The following is a 6,000-nucleotide window of genomic DNA, read 5'->3' as shown; positions in this document are numbered from 1 at the left end:
GTATATATATAAATATATATATAAAAATATATATAATTTCTATATATATATAATTTCTAAATGTATATATATATATATATATATATATATATATATATATATATATATATATATATATATATATATATAATTTCTAAAAGCATATATAACATATTTCTAAAGGTGATGTTGACTTGACATTTTCACCAGATGTTGACCAACAGAAGAATGAAAAGAAAATGGAATTAGGTTACAAATAATGTTATGTGCAATTAAATGAAATGACACTGGTAAAAAGTATTGAACACATGAAGAAAGGGAGGTGTAGAAAGCCAGTGAATGCCCAGACAGCAGCTGAAATCTCTCAGAAGTTCTTCAGCAACCCTCTGCTCTTCCTCAGTGTACATGAATATTAGCTGCTTCAGTCCAACATCTACATTAGCAGGATGATGAAGATGATTCCAGGGTGGACATTTCAGCAAGACAATGATCCAAAACACAGCCAAGGAAACTCTCAAATACTTTCAGAGAAAGAAAATCAGGCTGTAGAATGGCCCAGCCAATCACCTGACTCGAATCCAATAGAAAATACAAATTAAAGAGCAGATTTGATAGACGAGACCAACAGAACCATCAAGATGTTTACTCTCTGTTGAAGTTTGTGGAAAAAGTCACACTTGAGCAATTCATGACTTCATGCGAGGTGTCTTTAGGCTGCCATAACCCAAAAAAAAAAAAAAAAAAAAAAAAAACTTAGTCAAAGTCAAAACTTTTTTCCTTAGCTATTAATTATTATTATACACATATAGAAATACAAGTATATATATATATATATATATATATATATATATATATATATATATATATATATATATATATATATATATATATATATATATATAATTCCATGCAAATGATGACATTTTTACACCAGTTTGAGTTGAGTTTAACCCTTGAGTTAACTGTAAATAGTCAGCAGCTGTATAAAAGCACCAGTCTGACTTCTGCTGGTCTGTATGTGCAACTACAGAAACACAGCAGAGCAAGAAACGCTTCTCAATGACTCCTCATTCTTCACTTACACTTAAGTGGCTGAATGGTGTAGGAGGCGCTTTATGGGTCACTTATTCACCCTCAGACATGATCACATTACACGAAGTCAGCAGGGGAAGTCAGACAGAGAATACAGAATCAGCAGGAGGAACACCCTCTGACACAATGATCTCATGTCAGTTCAGAAAGAGGTGAGCAAAAAAAAAAAAAAAAAAAAAAAGTGTCTGTGGTTATTTGCACACATGAATGTATATTTTCTGTTTTTATTATTGTGAATTATTATTATTCCATAGTTAATTATATATTTAGTAAATATTTATTATTATTTTTTTATAAATAAATCTATACATATAAACAGCAGAAGGATCCCTTACCCACCTAATATGACTGTGTCCTAAATTACAAGAACTTGAAAATATATTTGTATTTTTTTACTGAAGCCCTCAAAAAAATCTTGAACCATGTCCACTTATAGCTTTCCTTATAGGAAATTTAGTAACTTAGAGGTGTTTAATAAATATAAAAGACAAGTCATGTTATTTGGTATGGTAAATGCCAAAAGGGTCGTTTTAAGAATGTGGAAAACTGAATCTGTACCTAAATTTGATATGTGAGCTAGAGATCTCTTAAACATGCCTGCTTTGGAGAGTTTGACATATATATCAATAAGGACAAATCGGGGATATTTGATCAAACATGCGAACAGATATTAAAACACCTTAATGCACTGGAAGAAAATGCAAATATAACCAATGACCCCTGTCAATAACATAGTAGTTAAAGGTTGAGTGTAATAGATATTCACTATTCGTAATCTCTAATGTTTTTAATAGTATGCCAAGTATTATTTGACAATGCAACTATGGTCAGGATAATAAATTTTTTCTGGTGATATAAGAACATTTTTACTTCATAATAGAATTTTTATGTATGCATTACCTGACCAGCTAAATTATATTTTGCTTTCATGAGCAATAGTGCACTCTGTGTTCTGTCATTAGTGTTTTATGTATTACAGAATTATTAAACCCCCTGAATTATTAGCCTCCCAATTTCTGCTTAAAAGAGAGAAGATTTTTTCAGCACATTTCTAATCAAAATAGATTTAATAACTCATTTCTAATAAATGATCTATTTTATCTTTGCTATGATGACAGTAAATAATATGTGACTAGATATTTTCAACACACTTCTATACAGCTTAAAGTGACATTTAAAGGCTTAACTAGGTTAATTAGGTTAATCAGGCAGGTTAGGGTAATTAGACAAATTATTGTATAATGATGATTTATTCTGTAGACTAGCAAAAAATATATAGTTTAAAGGGGCTAATAATTTTGTCCTTAAAATGTTTTTTTTTTTTTATTAAATCTGCTTTTATTCTAGCCGAAATAAAACATCTAAGACTTTCTCCAGAAGAAAAAATATTAGCAGACATACTGTAAAAATTTCCTTGTTCTGTTAAACATCATTTGGGAAAAAAAATTCAAAGGAGTTTAATAATTCTGATTGCAGCTGTATATTATTATTGTATAGTATTGTTGTTTTTCTTCTATATTTTGTTGCAGTTTTGTTGTAGTTTTATAAAATACGAAAGCACATAAATTAACCTTTAAAAAATAAATCTATACATATCACATTTTATAAATACATTTCTACTGTTTTATTTTCTTAATTGTCAAGAAATAGTAAATTACTCTTCCATCTCCTACTACTACTTCTACACTGTAAAAGTTTTGACCTTAAATTTACAGTAAATTACTGGCTAACAATTGCATTACTTCCACAGTAAAATACTGTATGCAAATTCACAGCAAATTACCGTGAGGTGGTTCACAGTAATTTATGCGATTTTGTTCAATTATTGTGAAATTACAGCCATATAGTGTAACTTCACATTGGATAGTAAAGTCCATTACTGTGATTTCACAGTATTATCTTGTAGAATTAACTATATTTTACTGTGAAGTAGGCTTTCCTCGGCTATTCATTCTGACAATTACCCTGACTTTGAAATTAGTTTGGGTGTTAACAGTGCATCAATTACTTTTGCTCCAGTTTATTACATTTTAGGCTAAGCACAAAGTTATGTTCATTTAAAAATTATTTCATATTTACATGTTAACCTTATAAAACTAATAAAAGGTGCAGTGCACCCAAAAATGGAAATTTATAATGGCATTCATGTTTTTTCAAAACAGGATGTTTTTTTTCAAGCTATTTTTAAATATGTAACCAAAATGTTTTGGGGCTATAATAATAGGGTAAATAACATTCTATTATTTCTAAATATCAAAAATAAAAAGTCCCAATACTAGCATAAAAGTTCATTTGTAGTAATGTCTATGTTGAATGAAATAAAAAGAGTTTGAATTCCTATAACCAATATGCAAAAGATGTGGCCCTTTTTACAGTAATTTGCTGTAATCATGTAAGCTGCCTTAATTTCACAATACATTATGAATACAACACATTACTGTGAATTTTTACAGTTAAATCCTGTAAAGTGATACTAATGTAATTTACTGTGAAAATTACAATAATATGTACAAATCTGCACATTTTTTACAGTGTACTAATACTACTGCTGCTGCTTTTCATGCTACACGGAAAATCCTGTCAGAACAATAAATACGAAGACAATTAGCTTTTTATCATCAAAATATCATTGAAAGACAATTTAAATCCTTTCAATCTTAAGTTTCAATATGTCCCGAGTATAAATTATTAATTAAATGACTCAAACTTAAAGTAAAGTTCAATTAAATAAAATGTTTGGAGGACAAACAAGCATTTGCATCGCAAACTACTCTAACTGCACTGCTTGGGGACCAAGTTGCTTGCTTTTTTGCTTGCTTCCTGCCTCATTACCGTTTCACATACATCAACCGGTCATGACACTGGTTACACAAGATTGCATTCAGTGTGTGTGTGTGTGTGTGTGTGTGTTTACAGAAATGTTATGAGGATATAGCATTTCTCATGTGACAATTATGCGAAAGTTAACATCTTTAGGAAGCTTTTAACAAATATGAATTATCGAAAATTACTTGATGTTACAAGCATGAGGAACAAAATAGTGACATAACATACACACACACACTTAAAATGCTGTCGTTATGGGGACTTCCCATAGACATAATGATGTTTCAACTGTACTGTATCACCTCACCGAAAACTATCTACCTTTTTACATTTTCAAAATACCTACAGGGACAAAAAAAAGTCACCACAAGGTCAAAATCTACTGGTATTATTATATATGTGGGCACATTTAGTCCTCACAATGTAAGAAATACAAGGTACACCCACAGAAAGAGAGAGAGTGAGCCAGGAAATGTATATCTGTTCCAATCATTGTTCACACCCTCATTTTAACGATGCATTTACGGCCACTTAAAAGTATTTTTAGACTTCCGAGGGTCGTTTAAGATCGTCTAATGGACTCTATATCAAATGCTTTGACTTTTATTTATAACCGCTTCTCTCGGGTATTATATGAAACGCCCGCTTCGATATAAATATGGCACAAAGAGTGTACTGCGGGCACTCCACCAAGCCATGCTGAATTAATAATTTGTACTCTCTATACCATTTAAGGGTTAGCTCAGCTTTTTGGCATGGTTTAAGAAGAGCTCTGCGCTGTGTAAAATGACATCAGCGAGCGCATTTATATCTGCTTTCATTGAACTGTCAGTCAAGGACAAACCTCAGGACAGAACATGATGTATGGCAAGCCGATTGAACATTTAATGTATAAATCAGAAGCAGCATCCGTTTTCATGCTACAAGTACTTCATTTTAGATGCTAATTTCTTTTCTATTAAGTAGACTGCACTGAAAAATAATGATTCCCTGGATTTACTAAATATTTTTAAGGTAAGTGGTTGCAATTGCAAACAATTAATATGGGCTGAATTTAAATAAAGGAATTAAATAGTGACATTTCAATTCAGTTTAAAGTCAGCCCATATCAAGTGTTTGCAATCACATACCTTAAAAATATTTAGTAAATCCTATAAATTCAGATTTTTTTAGTGAAGTAGGCTACTTGTGCAGTATTTAATAATGCTTATACATTATTTGACTTATTAAATAGACGCTGGTACTTATCCATTAGATACGAGTACCTGTTTGATACATACTAGTATTTATTGAACACCTTTATATGTCGTAAATTCGACGACTAATCAATTAGAAATTATCAGACCGGAGGTTTTGAATATCAGAAAATAGACTTTATTCTCCATAATAAAGCCGAGAAAGAGCAGAGCAGACCCCAGAGCATTCTGAAGTCTCTCCTGGACACCTTCTGAAGTCTCTCCTGCACCTTCTGAAGTATCTGTGTTTGTTACAATTTTTATACAGGATTATTTGACACACCCCTAAGTCTCTTTTTAACTCTTGACCATTTTTGAATAGGTTTTTAGTTTAAGGGGTCCTGCTATTCTTGGCTCTCAGCCCACTAGCTCATGTCAGCAGAGATGTTACAGGTCTATGTCAGCAACTGTTTTGACACCAAAGTTCTCTCTCCATAGATGCAACTTATGCAAAAGGATTAAGTGTTTACATACATTGTCATGAAAGCATAATCACTTGATAATATGTTACTCATTCTAACTTCTGACACATATAGCTTCATAGAAGTATTTAACATATATAATCAGTGCTTTACATATTCAGTTATTCTACACAATCAGTCACTCAGCCTTCTCCTAGTGTTGCTTCTTTAGTGCAGGCACTCTCATCTTACACAGACATATCACTGTATTTTTAACACACGCTGGCATGTTTGCTGCAAACACTACATACATTTTGTGAAGAGAAAATTAACTGCTTTACACTTAGAAAATACTTCACACTGAGAGAATAGAAATCTTCTTCAATCCCTCCTCTTAAGACTTTAGTCTTAATATTATTGTCTTTTAACCCCAAAGTGCAATTTCATAATCCAGTTCTCTTAATTAC

The 6,000-nt window shown here is 31.4% G+C and overlaps 1 long non-coding RNA gene across 1 annotated transcript in view; it reads right to left on the bottom strand.

Annotated features, from left to right (window-relative positions):
- Window positions 1-205: 205 nt before the first annotated feature.
- The window catches only part of LOC141381590 (uncharacterized), an 82,816-nt gene continuing 77,021 nt past the window's right edge, over window positions 206-6,000 (bottom strand). Inside the window, exon 7 of the long non-coding RNA XR_015942368.1 lies at window positions 206-550. This is a non-coding gene — a long non-coding RNA (uncharacterized LOC141381590). The remainder of the gene's footprint in view (window positions 551-6,000) is intronic.

Source organism: Danio rerio, chromosome 4 (genome assembly GCF_052040795.2).
Source record: "Danio rerio strain M-AB ecotype USA chromosome 4, GRCz13ab, whole genome shotgun sequence".
Taxonomy (NCBI): Eukaryota; Metazoa; Chordata; class Actinopteri; order Cypriniformes; family Danionidae; genus Danio; species Danio rerio.
Note: the sequence above shows the minus strand (reverse complement) of the source record. Positions and strands in the feature narration are given on the sequence as shown.